The sequence below is a fragment of the Triturus cristatus genome, chromosome 4_1, assembly GCF_964204655.1.
Source record: "Triturus cristatus chromosome 4_1, aTriCri1.1, whole genome shotgun sequence".
NCBI classification, from domain to species: Eukaryota; Metazoa; Chordata; class Amphibia; order Caudata; family Salamandridae; genus Triturus; species Triturus cristatus.
Window position 1 is genome coordinate 149,685,067 of NC_140585.1, and position 13,414 is coordinate 149,698,480.

Here is a 13,414-nt window from a genome sequence, read left to right on the forward strand (position 1 = left end):
TTTCTAAGTCAGCCGAAAATGAGATAGAACGAATTTCAGGATTTAAAATAGATTACGTGTGCTGCTGAAATTTCAAATGCTTGAAATATCAATTAATTATTAAACTCTACATATTTGATTGCTAATATATGTAACCATATTAAGAATTAAAGTGTAGGTTGGTGTGCGTCCACATCATTTTTAGCTGATTTTTAGTTGCAGTGTTGCAGAGCCTGGATAGCTCAGTCGGTAGAGCATCAGACTTTTAATCTGAGGGTCCAGGGTTCAAGTCCCTGTTCAGGCGGTCGGCTACTTTAAAGAAAAAGTATTCTGATTGTACATTCTTTTTGTGTTCCACTGCATGATGAATAAGATATTCCATTACCAAAATTAAAAAAAAACGTCTTTCATGGAGAAGTGAAAAACCCATCTGTCTCATATATCAGATGATGATACACTAAACTTAAGTTGTATGCAGACTTACCAACTGTATCATGTAGTTTGACACGGTGAATAACTTTTACCCAATTCAATATTCAAAATATAGCCATGGTTATAGTATCCAATGAACTTTATAAAGTTGATCAACAGCTCAAAGCTCATTATTTCATTTCTGAATATCTGTGCACCTCACTCAAGCAGATTGGCTCTGTGGCGCAATGGATAGCGCATTGGACTTCTAGGTGAATGTCAAGAAGGTATTCAAAGGCTGTGGGTTCGAATCCCACCAGAGTCAGTTTTATCCCTGTGTATTTCATAACTATTTAAAGAAGTTATAAGCGATGCATGCATGCTTCTGCTTCACCAAAATCATTTGCTAAAAAAGGTCAGTAAAAGGAAGTCTATTTTAAAGAGACACCGTTCAATTTGGGTAATCTATGCAGAAGAGGAAATTGTCAGCTGTACTGATGAAAATATAATTTACTCGGAAGTAAGATTTTGGGCCCTTCCTTAATTTTACCATGTCAATAAACACATATGAATTTGACGTCAGCAAAAAAATGAGATAGTAGCAACTTCAGGACTAAAAATAAGGTTACATTTACTGAAGAAATTTCAAATGCTTGAAATATCAATTCATTATTATATTCTAGTGTATTTGGTACCTTCTTCAGGTAACCATCTTAAGAAACATAGCGTTAGTTGGGACACTGCCAAATTTTGATTAGGTGATTTTGAGGTTTGCTGTATCAGAGCCTGGATAGCTCAGTCGGTAGAGCATCAGACTTTTAATCTGAGGGTCCAGGGTTCAAGTCCCTGTTCAGGCGGTTTGTTTAAAGAAAATGTACTCTAATGACATGCTCTTTTCAGGATCCAATGAACGAGTAGTCCCATTAGAGTAATTGCAAGTTACTCTTAATGGAGCCATTAAATACCCATCGGTCGTGTACCATTTGACAAGAGTTAAGAAGACTTACCGCAACGGTATCATGTCGTTTGAGATGTTGATTATCTTTTCCCCAATTCAATGTTCAAAATGGAACCCTGCTTATAGTTTCCAAATCACTTTATAAAGTTGGTCAACCGCTGATAGCTCATCTTTTTATTTGAGAATTTCTGTTCACCTTGTTGAATCAGGTTGGATCTCTGGTGCAATGGATAGCGGCTTGGGGTTCTAGGCGAATGTAGAGAAAGCATTCAAAGTCTTTGGGTTGGAATACTAGCTGGGTCAGTTTTATCCCTCCTTTATCTTATAACTAATTGAAACAGTAACAAACAATGCCTGCTTCTGCATAACCAGAGACATTTACCAAAACGGCAGTGAAAGAAAGTCTATTTAAACAGACACTGTTTGCTTTGAAAATGTTGCATAATCTATGCCCAAGAGTAAATTTCCAGTTATACTGCTGGACATGTAATTTAGTACCTAGTAATAGTATTTGGCCTTTTACTAATTTCACAATGTCAATTTAGAGACATGATTTCTAAGTCAGCCGAAAATGAGATAGAACGAATTTCAGGATTTAAAATAGATTACGTGTGCTGCTGAAATTTCAAATGCTTGAAATATCAATTAATTATTAAACTCTACATATTTGATTGCTAATATATGTAACCATATTAAGAATTAAAGTGTAGGTTGGTGTGCGTCCACATCATTTTTAGCTGATTTTTAGTTGCAGTGTTGCAGAGCCTGGATAGCTCAGTCGGTAGAGCATCAGACTTTTAATCTGAGGGTCCAGGGTTCATGTCCCTGTTCAGGCGGTCGGCTACTTTAAAGAAAAAGAATTCTGATTGTACATTCTTTTTGTGTTCCACTGCATGATGAATAAGATATTCCATTACCAAAATTAAAAAAAAACGTCTTTCATGGAGAAGTAAAAAACCCATCTGTCTCATATATCAGATGACGATACACTAAGCTTAAGTTTTATGCAGACTTACCAACTGTATCATGTAGTTTGACACGGTGAATAACTTTTACCCAATTCAATATTCAAAATATAGCCATGGTTATAGTATCCAATGAACTTTATAAAGTTGATCAACAGCTCAAAGCTCATTATTTCATTTCTGAATATCTGTGCACCTCACTCAAGCAGATTGGCTCTGTGGCGCAATGGATAGCGCATTGGACTTCTAGGTGAATGTCAAGAAGGTATTCAAAGGCTGTGGGTTCGAATCCCACCAGAGTCAGTTTTATCCCTGTTTATTTCATAACTATTTAAAGAAGTTATAAGCGATGCATGCATGCTTCTGCTTCACCAAAATCATTTGCTAAAAAAGGTCAGTAAAAGGAAGTCTATTTTAAAGAGACACCGTTCAATTTGGGTAATCTATGCAGAAGAGGAAATTGTCAGCTGTACTGATGAAAATATAATTTACTCGGAAGTAAGATTTTGGGCCCTTCCTTAATTTTACCATGTCAATAAACACATATGAATTTGACGTCAGCAAAAAAATGAGATAGTAGCAACTTCAGGACTAAAAATAAGGTTACATTTACTGAAGAAATTTCAAATGCTTGAAATATCAATTCATTATTATATTCTAGTGTATTTGGTACCTTCTTCAGGTAACCATCTTAAGAAACATAGCGTTAGTTGGGACGCTGCCAAATTTTGATTAGGTGATTTTGAGGTTTGCTGTATCAGAGCCTGGATAGCTCAGTCGGTAGAGCATCAGACTTTTAATCTGAGGGTCCAGGGTTCAAGTCCCCGTTCAGGCGGTAGGCTACTTCAAAGAAAAAGTATTCTGATTGTACATTCTTTTTGTGTTCCACTGCATGATGAATAAGATATTCCATTACCAAAATTAAAAAAAAATGTCTTTCATGGAGAAGTGAAAAACCCATCTGTCTCATATATCAGATGATGATACACTAAACTTAAGTTGTATGCAGACTTACCAACTGTATCATGTAGTTTGACACGGTGAATAACTTTTACCCAATTCAATATTCAAAATATAGCCATGGTTATAGTATCCAATGAACTTTATAAAGTTGATCAACAGCTCAAAGCTCATTATTTCATTTCTGAATATCTGTGCACCTCACTCAAGCAGATTGGCTCTGTGGCGCAATGGATAGCGCATTGGACTTCTAGGTGAATGTCAAGAAGGTATTCAAAGGCTGTGGGTTCGAATCCCACCAGAGTCAGTTTTATCCCTGTTTATTTCATAACTATTTAAAGAAGTTATAAGCGATGCATGCATGCTTCTGCTTCACCAAAATCATTTGCTAAAAAAGGTCAGTAAAAGGAAGTCTATTTTAAAGAGACACCGTTCAATTTGGGTAATCTATGCAGAAGAGGAAATTGTCAGCTGTACTGATGAAAATATAATTTACTCGGAAGTAAGATTTTGGGCCCTTCCTTAATTTTACCATGTCAATAAACACATATGAATTTGACGTCAGCAAAAAAATGAGATAGTAGCAACTTCAGGACTAAAAATAAGGTTACATTTACTGAAGAAATTTCAAATGCTTGAAATATCAATTCATTATTATATTCTAGTGTATTTGGTACCTTCTTCAGGTAACCATCTTAAGAAACATAGCGTTAGTTGGGACACTGCCAAATTTTGATTAGGTGATTTTGAGGTTTGCTGTATCAGAGCCTGGATAGCTCAGTCGGTAGAGCATCAGACTTTTAATCTGAGGGTCCAGGGTTCAAGTCCCTGTTCAGGCGGTTTGTTTAAAGAAAATGTACTCTAATGACATGCTCTTTTCAGGATCCAATGAACGAGTAGTCCCATTAGAGTAATTGCAAGTTACTCTTAATGGAGCCATTAAATACCCATCGGTCGTGTACCATTTGACAAGAGTTAAGAAGACTTACCGCAACGGTATCATGTCGTTTGAGATGTTGATTATCTTTTCCCCAATTCAATGTTCAAAATGGAACCCTGCTTATAGTTTCCAAATCACTTTATAAAGTTGGTCAACCGCTGATAGCTCATCTTTTTATTTGAGAATTTCTGTTCACCTTGTTGAATCAGGTTGGATCTCTGGTGCAATGGATAGCGGCTTGGGGTTCTAGGCGAATGTAGAGAAAGCATTCAAAGTCTTTGGGTTGGAATACTAGCTGGGTCAGTTTTATCCCTCCTTTATCTTATAACTAATTGAAACAGTAACAAACAATGCCTGCTTCTGCATAACCAGAGACATTTACCAAAACGGCAGTGAAAGAAAGTCTATTTAAACAGACACTGTTTGCTTTGAAAATGTTGCATAATCTATGCCCAAGAGTAAATTTCCAGTTATACTGCTGGACATGTAATTTAGTACCTAGTAATAGTATTTGGCCTTTTACTAATTTCACAATGTCAATTTAGAGACATGATTTCTAAGTCAGCCGAAAATGAGATAGAACGAATTTCAGGATTTAAAATAGATTACGTGTGCTGCTGAAATTTCAAATGCTTGAAATATCAATTAATTATTAAACTCTACATATTTGATTGCTAATATATGTAACCATATTAAGAATTAAAGTGTAGGTTGGTGTGCGTCCACATCATTTTTAGCTGATTTTTAGTTGCAGTGTTGCAGAGCCTGGATAGCTCAGTCGGTAGAGCATCAGACTTTTAATCTGAGGGTCCAGGGTTCAAGTCCCTGTTCAGGCGGTCGGCTACTTTAAAGAAAAAGTATTCTGATTGTACATTCTTTTTGTGTTCCACTGCATGATGAATAAGATATTCCATTACCAAAATTAAAAAAAAACGTCTTTCATGGAGAAGTGAAAAACCCATCTGTCTCATATATCAGATGACGATACACTAAACTTAAGTTTTATGCAGACTTACCAACTGTATCATGTAGTTTGACACGGTGAATAACTTTTACCCAATTCAATATTCAAAATATAGCCATGGTTATAGTATCCAATGAACTTTATAAAGTTGATCAACAGCTCAAAGCTCATTATTTCATTTCTGAATATCTGTGCACCTCACTCAAGCAGATTGGCTCTGTGGCGCAATGGATAGCGCATTGGACTTCTAGGTGAATGTCAAGAAGGTATTCAAAGGCTGTGGGTTCGAATCCCACCAGAGTCAGTTTTATCCCTGTTTATTTCATAACTATTTAAAGAAGTTATAAGCGATGCATGCATGCTTCTGCTTCACCAAAATCATTTGCTAAAAAAGGTCAGTAAAAGGAAGTCTATTTTAAAGAGACACCGTTCAATTTGGGTAATCTATGCAGAAGAGGAAATTGTCAGCTGTACTGATGAAAATATAATTTACTCGGAAGTAAGATTTTGGGCCCTTCCTTAATTTTACCATGTCAATAAACACATATGAATTTGACGTCAGCAAAAAAATGAGATAGTAGCAACTTCAGGACTAAAAATAAGGTTACATTTACTGAAGAAATTTCAAATGCTTGAAATATCAATTCATTATTATATTCTAGTGTATTTGGTACCTTCTTCAGGTAACCATCTTAAGAAACATAGCGTTAGTTGGGACGCTGCCAAATTTTGATTAGGTGATTTTGAGGTTTGCTGTATCAGAGCCTGGATAGCTCAGTCGGTAGAGCATCAGACTTTTAATCTGAGGGTCCAGGGTTCAAGTCCCCGTTCAGGCGGTAGGCTACTTCAAAGAAAAAGTATTCTGATTGTACATTCTTTTTGTGTTCCACTGCATGATGAATAAGATATTCCATTACCAAAATTAAAAAAAAATGTCTTTCATGGAGAAGTGAAAAACCCATCTGTCTCATATATCAGATGATGATACACTAAACTTAAGTTGTATGCAGACTTACCAACTGTATCATGTAGTTTGACACGGTGAATAACTTTTACCCAATTCAATATTCAAAATATAGCCATGGTTATAGTATCCAATGAACTTTATAAAGTTGATCAACAGCTCAAAGCTCATTATTTCATTTCTGAATATCTGTGCACCTCACTCAAGCAGATTGGCTCTGTGGCGCAATGGATAGCGCATTGGACTTCTAGGTGAATGTCAAGAAGGTATTCAAAGGCTGTGGGTTCGAATCCCACCAGAGTCAGTTTTATCCCTGTTTATTTCATAACTATTTAAAGAAGTTATAAGCGATGCATGCATGCTTCTGCTTCACCAAAATCATTTGCTAAAAAAGGTCAGTAAAAGGAAGTCTATTTTAAAGAGACACCGTTCAATTTGGGTAATCTATGCAGAAGAGGAAATTGTCAGCTGTACTGATGAAAATATAATTTACTCGGAAGTAAGATTTTGGGCCCTTCCTTAATTTTACCATGTCAATAAACACATATGAATTTGACGTCAGCAAAAAAATGAGATAGTAGCAACTTCAGGACTAAAAATAAGGTTACATTTACTGAAGAAATTTCAAATGCTTGAAATATCAATTCATTATTATATTCTAGTGTATTTGGTACCTTCTTCAGGTAACCATCTTAAGAAACATAGCGTTAGTTGGGACACTGCCAAATTTTGATTAGGTGATTTTGAGGTTTGCTGTATCAGAGCCTGGATAGCTCAGTCGGTAGAGCATCAGACTTTTAATCTGAGGGTCCAGGGTTCAAGTCCCTGTTCAGGCGGTTTGTTTAAAGAAAATGTACTCTAATGACATGCTCTTTTCAGGATCCAATGAACGAGTAGTCCCATTAGAGTAATTGCAAGTTACTCTTAATGGAGCCATTAAATACCCATCGGTCGTGTACCATTTGACAAGAGTTAAGAAGACTTACCGCAACGGTATCATGTCGTTTGAGATGTTGATTATCTTTTCCCCAATTCAATGTTCAAAATGGAACCCTGCTTATAGTTTCCAAATCACTTTATAAAGTTGGTCAACCACTGATAGCTCATCTTTTTATTTGAGAATTTCTGTTCACCTTGTTGAATCAGGTTGGATCTCTGGTGCAATGGATAGCGGCTTGGGGTTCTAGGCGAATGTAGAGAAAGCATTCAAAGTCTTTGGGTTGGAATACTAGCTGGGTCAGTTTTATCCCTCCTTTATCTTATAACTAATTGAAACAGTAACAAACAATGCCTGCTTCTGCATAACCAGAGACATTTACCAAAACGGCAGTGAAAGAAAGTCTATTTAAACAGACACTGTTTGCTTTGAAAATGTTGCATAATCTATGCCCAAGAGTAAATTTCCAGTTATACTGCTGGACATGTAATTTAGTACCTAGTAATAGTATTTGGCCTTTTACTAATTTCACAATGTCAATTTAGAGACATGATTTCTAAGTCAGCCGAAAATGAGATAGAACGAATTTCAGGATTTAAAATAGATTACGTGTGCTGCTGAAATTTCAAATGCTTGAAATATCAATTAATTATTAAACTCTACATATTTGATTGCTAATATATGTAACCATATTAAGAATTAAAGTGTAGGTTGGTGTGCGTCCACATCATTTTTAGCTGATTTTTAGTTGCAGTGTTGCAGAGCCTGGATAGCTCAGTCGGTAGAGCATCAGACTTTTAATCTGAGGGTCCAGGGTTCAAGTCCCTGTTCAGGCGGTCGGCTACTTTAAAGAAAAAGTATTCTGATTGTACATTCTTTTTGTGTTCCACTGCATGATGAATAAGATATTCCATTACCAAAATTAAAAAAAAACGTCTTTCATGGAGAAGTGAAAAACCCATCTGTCTCATATATCAGATGACGATACACTAAACTTAAGTTTTATGCAGACTTACCAACTGTATCATGTAGTTTGACACGGTGAATAACTTTTACCCAATTCAATATTCAAAATATAGCCATGGTTATAGTATCCAATGAACTTTATAAAGTTGATCAACAGCTCAAAGCTCATTATTTCATTTCTGAATATCTGTGCACCTCACTCAAGCAGATTGGCTCTGTGGCGCAATGGATAGCGCATTGGACTTCTAGGTGAATGTCAAGAAGGTATTCAAAGGCTGTGGGTTCGAATCCCACCAGAGTCAGTTTTATCCCTGTTTATTTCATAACTATTTAAAGAAGTTATAAGCGATGCATGCATGCTTCTGCTTCACCAAAATCATTTGCTAAAAAAGGTCAGTAAAAGGAAGTCTATTTTAAAGAGACACCGTTCAATTTGGGTAATCTATGCAGAAGAGGAAATTGTCAGCTGTACTGATGAAAATATAATTTACTCGGAAGTAAGATTTTGGGCCCTTCCTTAATTTTACCATGTCAATAAACACATATGAATTTGACGTCAGCAAAAAAATGAGATAGTAGCAACTTCAGGACTAAAAATAAGGTTACATTTACTGAAGAAATTTCAAATGCTTGAAATATCAATTCATTATTATATTCTAGTGTATTTGGTACCTTCTTCAGGTAACCATCTTAAGAAACATAGCGTTAGTTGGGACGCTGCCAAATTTTGATTAGGTGATTTTGAGGTTTGCTGTATCAGAGCCTGGATAGCTCAGTCGGTAGAGCATCAGACTTTTAATCTGAGGGTCCAGGGTTCAAGTCCCCGTTCAGGCGGTAGGCTACTTCAAAGAAAAAGTATTCTGATTGTACATTCTTTTTGTGTTCCACTGCATGATGAATAAGATATTCCATTACCAAAATTAAAAAAAAATGTCTTTCATGGAGAAGTGAAAAACCCATCTGTCTCATATATCAGATGATGATACACTAAACTTAAGTTGTATGCAGACTTACCAACTGTATCATGTAGTTTGACACGGTGAATAACTTTTACCCAATTCAATATTCAAAATATAGCCATGGTTATAGTATCCAATGAACTTTATAAAGTTGATCAACAGCTCAAAGCTCATTATTTCATTTCTGAATATCTGTGCACCTCACTCAAGCAGATTGGCTCTGTGGCGCAATGGATAGCGCATTGGACTTCTAGGTGAATGTCAAGAAGGTATTCAAAGGCTGTGGGTTCGAATCCCACCAGAGTCAGTTTTATCCCTGTTTATTTCATAACTATTTAAAGAAGTTATAAGCGATGCATGCATGCTTCTGCTTCACCAAAATCATTTGCTAAAAAAGGTCAGTAAAAGGAAGTCTATTTTAAAGAGACACCGTTCAATTTGGGTAATCTATGCAGAAGAGGAAATTGTCAGCTGTACTGATGAAAATATAATTTACTCGGAAGTAAGATTTTGGGCCCTTCCTTAATTTTACCATGTCAATAAACACATATGAATTTGACGTCAGCAAAAAAATGAGATAGTAGCAACTTCAGGACTAAAAATAAGGTTACATTTACTGAAGAAATTTCAAATGCTTGAAATATCAATTCATTATTATATTCTAGTGTATTTGGTACCTTCTTCAGGTAACCATCTTAAGAAACATAGCGTTAGTTGGGACACTGCCAAATTTTGATTAGGTGATTTTGAGGTTTGCTGTATCAGAGCCTGGATAGCTCAGTCGGTAGAGCATCAGACTTTTAATCTGAGGGTCCAGGGTTCAAGTCCCTGTTCAGGCGGTTTGTTTAAAGAAAATGTACTCTAATGACATGCTCTTTTCAGGATCCAATGAACGAGTAGTCCCATTAGAGTAATTGCAAGTTACTCTTAATGGAGCCATTAAATACCCATCGGTCGTGTACCATTTGACAAGAGTTAAGAAGACTTACCGCAACGGTATCATGTCGTTTGAGATGTTGATTATCTTTTCCCCAATTCAATGTTCAAAATGGAACCCTGCTTATAGTTTCCAAATCACTTTATAAAGTTGGTCAACCACTGATAGCTCATCTTTTTATTTGAGAATTTCTGTTCACCTTGTTGAATCAGGTTGGATCTCTGGTGCAATGGATAGCGGCTTGGGGTTCTAGGCGAATGTAGAGAAAGCATTCAAAGTCTTTGGGTTGGAATACTAGCTGGGTCAGTTTTATCCCTCCTTTATCTTATAACTAATTGAAACAGTAACAAACAATGCCTGCTTCTGCATAACCAGAGACATTTACCAAAACGGCAGTGAAAGAAAGTCTATTTAAACAGACACTGTTTGCTTTGAAAATGTTGCATAATCTATGCCCAAGAGTAAATTTCCAGTTATACTGCTGGACATGTAATTTAGTACCTAGTAATAGTATTTGGCCTTTTACTAATTTCACAATGTCAATTTAGAGACATGATTTCTAAGTCAGCCGAAAATGAGATAGAACGAATTTCAGGATTTAAAATAGATTACGTGTGCTGCTGAAATTTCAAATGCTTGAAATATCAATTAATTATTAAACTCTACATATTTGATTGCTAATATATGTAACCATATTAAGAATTAAAGTGTAGGTTGGTGTGCGTCCACATCATTTTTAGCTGATTTTTAGTTGCAGTGTTGCAGAGCCTGGATAGCTCAGTCGGTAGAGCATCAGACTTTTAATCTGAGGGTCCAGGGTTCAAGTCCCTGTTCAGGCGGTCGGCTACTTTAAAGAAAAAGTATTCTGATTGTACATTCTTTTTGTGTTCCACTGCATGATGAATAAGATATTCCATTACCAAAATTAAAAAAAAACGTCTTTCATGGAGAAGTGAAAAACCCATCTGTCTCATATATCAGATGACGATACACTAAACTTAAGTTTTATGCAGACTTACCAACTGTATCATGTAGTTTGACACGGTGAATAACTTTTACCCAATTCAATATTCAAAATATAGCCATGGTTATAGTATCCAATGAACTTTATAAAGTTGATCAACAGCTCAAAGCTCATTATTTCATTTCTGAATATCTGTGCACCTCACTCAAGCAGATTGGCTCTGTGGCGCAATGGATAGCGCATTGGACTTCTAGGTGAATGTCAAGAAGGTATTCAAAGGCTGTGGGTTCGAATCCCACCAGAGTCAGTTTTATCCCTGTTTATTTCATAACTATTTAAAGAAGTTATAAGCGATGCATGCATGCTTCTGCTTCACCAAAATCATTTGCTAAAAAAGGTCAGTAAAAGGAAGTCTATTTTAAAGAGACACCGTTCAATTTGGGTAATCTATGCAGAAGAGGAAATTGTCAGCTGTACTGATGAAAATATAATTTACTCGGAAGTAAGATTTTGGGCCCTTCCTTAATTTTACCATGTCAATAAACACATATGAATTTGACGTCAGCAAAAAAATGAGATAGTAGCAACTTCAGGACTAAAAATAAGGTTACATTTACTGAAGAAATTTCAAATGCTTGAAATATCAATTCATTATTATATTCTAGTGTATTTGGTACCTTCTTCAGGTAACCATCTTAAGAAACATAGCGTTAGTTGGGACGCTGCCAAATTTTGATTAGGTGATTTTGAGGTTTGCTGTATCAGAGCCTGGATAGCTCAGTCGGTAGAGCATCAGACTTTTAATCTGAGGGTCCAGGGTTCAAGTCCCCTTTCAGGCGGTAGGCTACTTTAAAGAAAAAGTATTCTGATTGTACATTCTTTTTGTGTTCCACTGCATGATGAATAAGATATTCCATTACCAAAATTAAAAAAAAATGTCTTTCATGGAGAAGTGAAAAACCCATCTGTCTCATATATCAGATGATGATACACTAAACTTAAGTTGTATGCAGACTTACCAACTGTATCATGTAGTTTGACACGGTGAATAACTTTTACCCAATTCAATATTCAAAATATAGCCATGGTTATAGTATCCAATGAACTTTATAAAGTTGATCAACAGCTCAAAGCTCATTATTTCATTTCTGAATATCTGTGCACCTCACTCAAGCAGATTGGCTCTGTGGCGCAATGGATAGCGCATTGGACTTCTAGGTGAATGTCAAGAAGGTATTCAAAGGCTGTGGGTTCGAATCCCACCAGAGTCAGTTTTATCCCTGTGTATTTCATAACTATTTAAAGAAGTTATAAGCGATGCATGCATGCTTCTGCTTCACCAAAATCATTTGCTAAAAAAGGTCAGTAAAAGGAAGTCTATTTTAAAGAGACACCGTTCAATTTGGGTAATCTATGCAGAAGAGGAAATTGTCAGCTGTACTGATGAAAATATAATTTACTCGGAAGTAAGATTTTGGGCCCTTCCTTAATTTTACCATGTCAATAAACACATATGAATTTGACGTCAGCAAAAAAATGAGATAGTAGCAACTTCAGGACTAAAAATAAGGTTACATTTACTGAAGAAATTTCAAATGCTTGAAATATCAATTCATTATTATATTCTAGTGTATTTGGTACCTTCTTCAGGTAACCATCTTAAGAAACATAGCGTTAGTTGGGACACTGCCAAATTTTGATTAGGTGATTTTGAGGTTTGCTGTATCAGAGCCTGGATAGCTCAGTCGGTAGAGCATCAGACTTTTAATCTGAGGGTCCAGGGTTCAAGTCCCTGTTCAGGCGGTTTGTTTAAAGAAAATGTACTCTAATGACATGCTCTTTTCAGGATCCAATGAACGAGTAGTCCCTTTAGAGTAATTGCAAGTTACTCTTAATGGAGCCATTAAATACCCATCGGTCGTGTACCATTTGACAAGAGTTAAGAAGACTTACCGCAACGGTATCATGTCGTTTGAGATGTTGATTATCTTTTCCCCAATTCAATGTTCAAAATGGAACCCTGCTTATAGTTTCCAAATCACTTTATAAAGTTGGTCAACCGCTGATAGCTCATCTTTTTATTTGAGAATTTCTGTTCACCTTGTTGAATCAGGTTGGATCTCTGGTGCAATGGATAGCGGCTTGGGGTTCTAGGCGAATGTAGAGAAAGCATTCAAAGTCTTTGGGTTGGAATACTAGCTGGGTCAGTTTTATCCCTCCTTTATCTTATAACTAATTGAAACAGTAACAAACAATGCCTGCTTCTGCATAACCAGAGACATTTACCAAAACGGCAGTGAAAGAAAGTCTATTTAAACAGACACTGTTTGCTTTGAAAATGTTGCATAATCTATGCCCAAGAGTAAATTTCCAGTTATACTGCTGGACATGTAATTTAGTACCTAGTAATAGTATTTGGCCTTTTACTAATTTCACAATGTCAATTTAGAGACATGATTTCTAAGTCAGCCGAAAATGAGATAGAACGAATTTCAGGATTTAAAATAGAT

General features: G+C 36.0%; 18 non-coding genes across 18 annotated transcripts; all 18 read left to right on the forward strand.

Annotated features, from left to right (window-relative positions):
* Positions 1–210: 210 nt before the first annotated feature.
* TRNAK-UUU (transfer RNA lysine (anticodon UUU)) lies at positions 211–283 on the forward strand. The gene has a single exon. It is a non-coding gene; the product is annotated as a tRNA-Lys (tRNA).
* A 341-nt stretch (positions 284–624) lies between these two features.
* TRNAR-UCU (transfer RNA arginine (anticodon UCU)) lies at positions 625–715 on the forward strand. Its single transcript is given in 2 exon segments — positions 625–661; positions 680–715. It is a non-coding gene; the product is annotated as a tRNA-Arg (tRNA).
* A 459-nt stretch (positions 716–1,174) lies between these two features.
* TRNAK-UUU (transfer RNA lysine (anticodon UUU)) lies at positions 1,175–1,247 on the forward strand. The gene has a single exon. It is a non-coding gene; the product is annotated as a tRNA-Lys (tRNA).
* Positions 1,248–2,525: 1,278 nt separating this feature from the next.
* TRNAR-UCU (transfer RNA arginine (anticodon UCU)) lies at positions 2,526–2,616 on the forward strand. Its single transcript is given in 2 exon segments — positions 2,526–2,562; positions 2,581–2,616. It is a non-coding gene; the product is annotated as a tRNA-Arg (tRNA).
* Positions 2,617–3,489: 873 nt separating this feature from the next.
* Positions 3,490–3,580, forward strand: TRNAR-UCU (transfer RNA arginine (anticodon UCU)). Its single transcript is given in 2 exon segments — positions 3,490–3,526; positions 3,545–3,580. It is a non-coding gene; the product is annotated as a tRNA-Arg (tRNA).
* Positions 3,581–4,039: 459 nt separating this feature from the next.
* TRNAK-UUU (transfer RNA lysine (anticodon UUU)) lies at positions 4,040–4,112 on the forward strand. Its single transcript has one exon. It is a non-coding gene; the product is annotated as a tRNA-Lys (tRNA).
* Positions 4,113–4,976: 864 nt separating this feature from the next.
* On the forward strand, positions 4,977–5,049 carry TRNAK-UUU (transfer RNA lysine (anticodon UUU)). The gene has a single exon. It is a non-coding gene; the product is annotated as a tRNA-Lys (tRNA).
* A 341-nt stretch (positions 5,050–5,390) lies between these two features.
* On the forward strand, positions 5,391–5,481 carry TRNAR-UCU (transfer RNA arginine (anticodon UCU)). The gene is given in 2 exon segments: positions 5,391–5,427; positions 5,446–5,481. It is a non-coding gene; the product is annotated as a tRNA-Arg (tRNA).
* An 873-nt stretch (positions 5,482–6,354) lies between these two features.
* On the forward strand, positions 6,355–6,445 carry TRNAR-UCU (transfer RNA arginine (anticodon UCU)). The gene is given in 2 exon segments: positions 6,355–6,391; positions 6,410–6,445. It is a non-coding gene; the product is annotated as a tRNA-Arg (tRNA).
* Positions 6,446–6,904: 459 nt separating this feature from the next.
* Positions 6,905–6,977, forward strand: TRNAK-UUU (transfer RNA lysine (anticodon UUU)). Its single transcript has one exon. It is a non-coding gene; the product is annotated as a tRNA-Lys (tRNA).
* An 864-nt stretch (positions 6,978–7,841) lies between these two features.
* Positions 7,842–7,914, forward strand: TRNAK-UUU (transfer RNA lysine (anticodon UUU)). Its single transcript has one exon. It is a non-coding gene; the product is annotated as a tRNA-Lys (tRNA).
* Positions 7,915–8,255: 341 nt separating this feature from the next.
* TRNAR-UCU (transfer RNA arginine (anticodon UCU)) lies at positions 8,256–8,346 on the forward strand. Its single transcript is given in 2 exon segments — positions 8,256–8,292; positions 8,311–8,346. It is a non-coding gene; the product is annotated as a tRNA-Arg (tRNA).
* Positions 8,347–9,219: 873 nt separating this feature from the next.
* TRNAR-UCU (transfer RNA arginine (anticodon UCU)) lies at positions 9,220–9,310 on the forward strand. Its single transcript is given in 2 exon segments — positions 9,220–9,256; positions 9,275–9,310. It is a non-coding gene; the product is annotated as a tRNA-Arg (tRNA).
* Positions 9,311–9,769: 459 nt separating this feature from the next.
* TRNAK-UUU (transfer RNA lysine (anticodon UUU)) lies at positions 9,770–9,842 on the forward strand. Its single transcript has one exon. It is a non-coding gene; the product is annotated as a tRNA-Lys (tRNA).
* An 864-nt stretch (positions 9,843–10,706) lies between these two features.
* On the forward strand, positions 10,707–10,779 carry TRNAK-UUU (transfer RNA lysine (anticodon UUU)). The gene has a single exon. It is a non-coding gene; the product is annotated as a tRNA-Lys (tRNA).
* Positions 10,780–11,120: 341 nt separating this feature from the next.
* TRNAR-UCU (transfer RNA arginine (anticodon UCU)) lies at positions 11,121–11,211 on the forward strand. Its single transcript is given in 2 exon segments — positions 11,121–11,157; positions 11,176–11,211. It is a non-coding gene; the product is annotated as a tRNA-Arg (tRNA).
* Positions 11,212–12,084: 873 nt separating this feature from the next.
* On the forward strand, positions 12,085–12,175 carry TRNAR-UCU (transfer RNA arginine (anticodon UCU)). Its single transcript is given in 2 exon segments — positions 12,085–12,121; positions 12,140–12,175. It is a non-coding gene; the product is annotated as a tRNA-Arg (tRNA).
* Positions 12,176–12,634: 459 nt separating this feature from the next.
* On the forward strand, positions 12,635–12,707 carry TRNAK-UUU (transfer RNA lysine (anticodon UUU)). The gene has a single exon. It is a non-coding gene; the product is annotated as a tRNA-Lys (tRNA).
* The last annotated feature ends 707 nt before the right edge of the window (positions 12,708–13,414 follow it).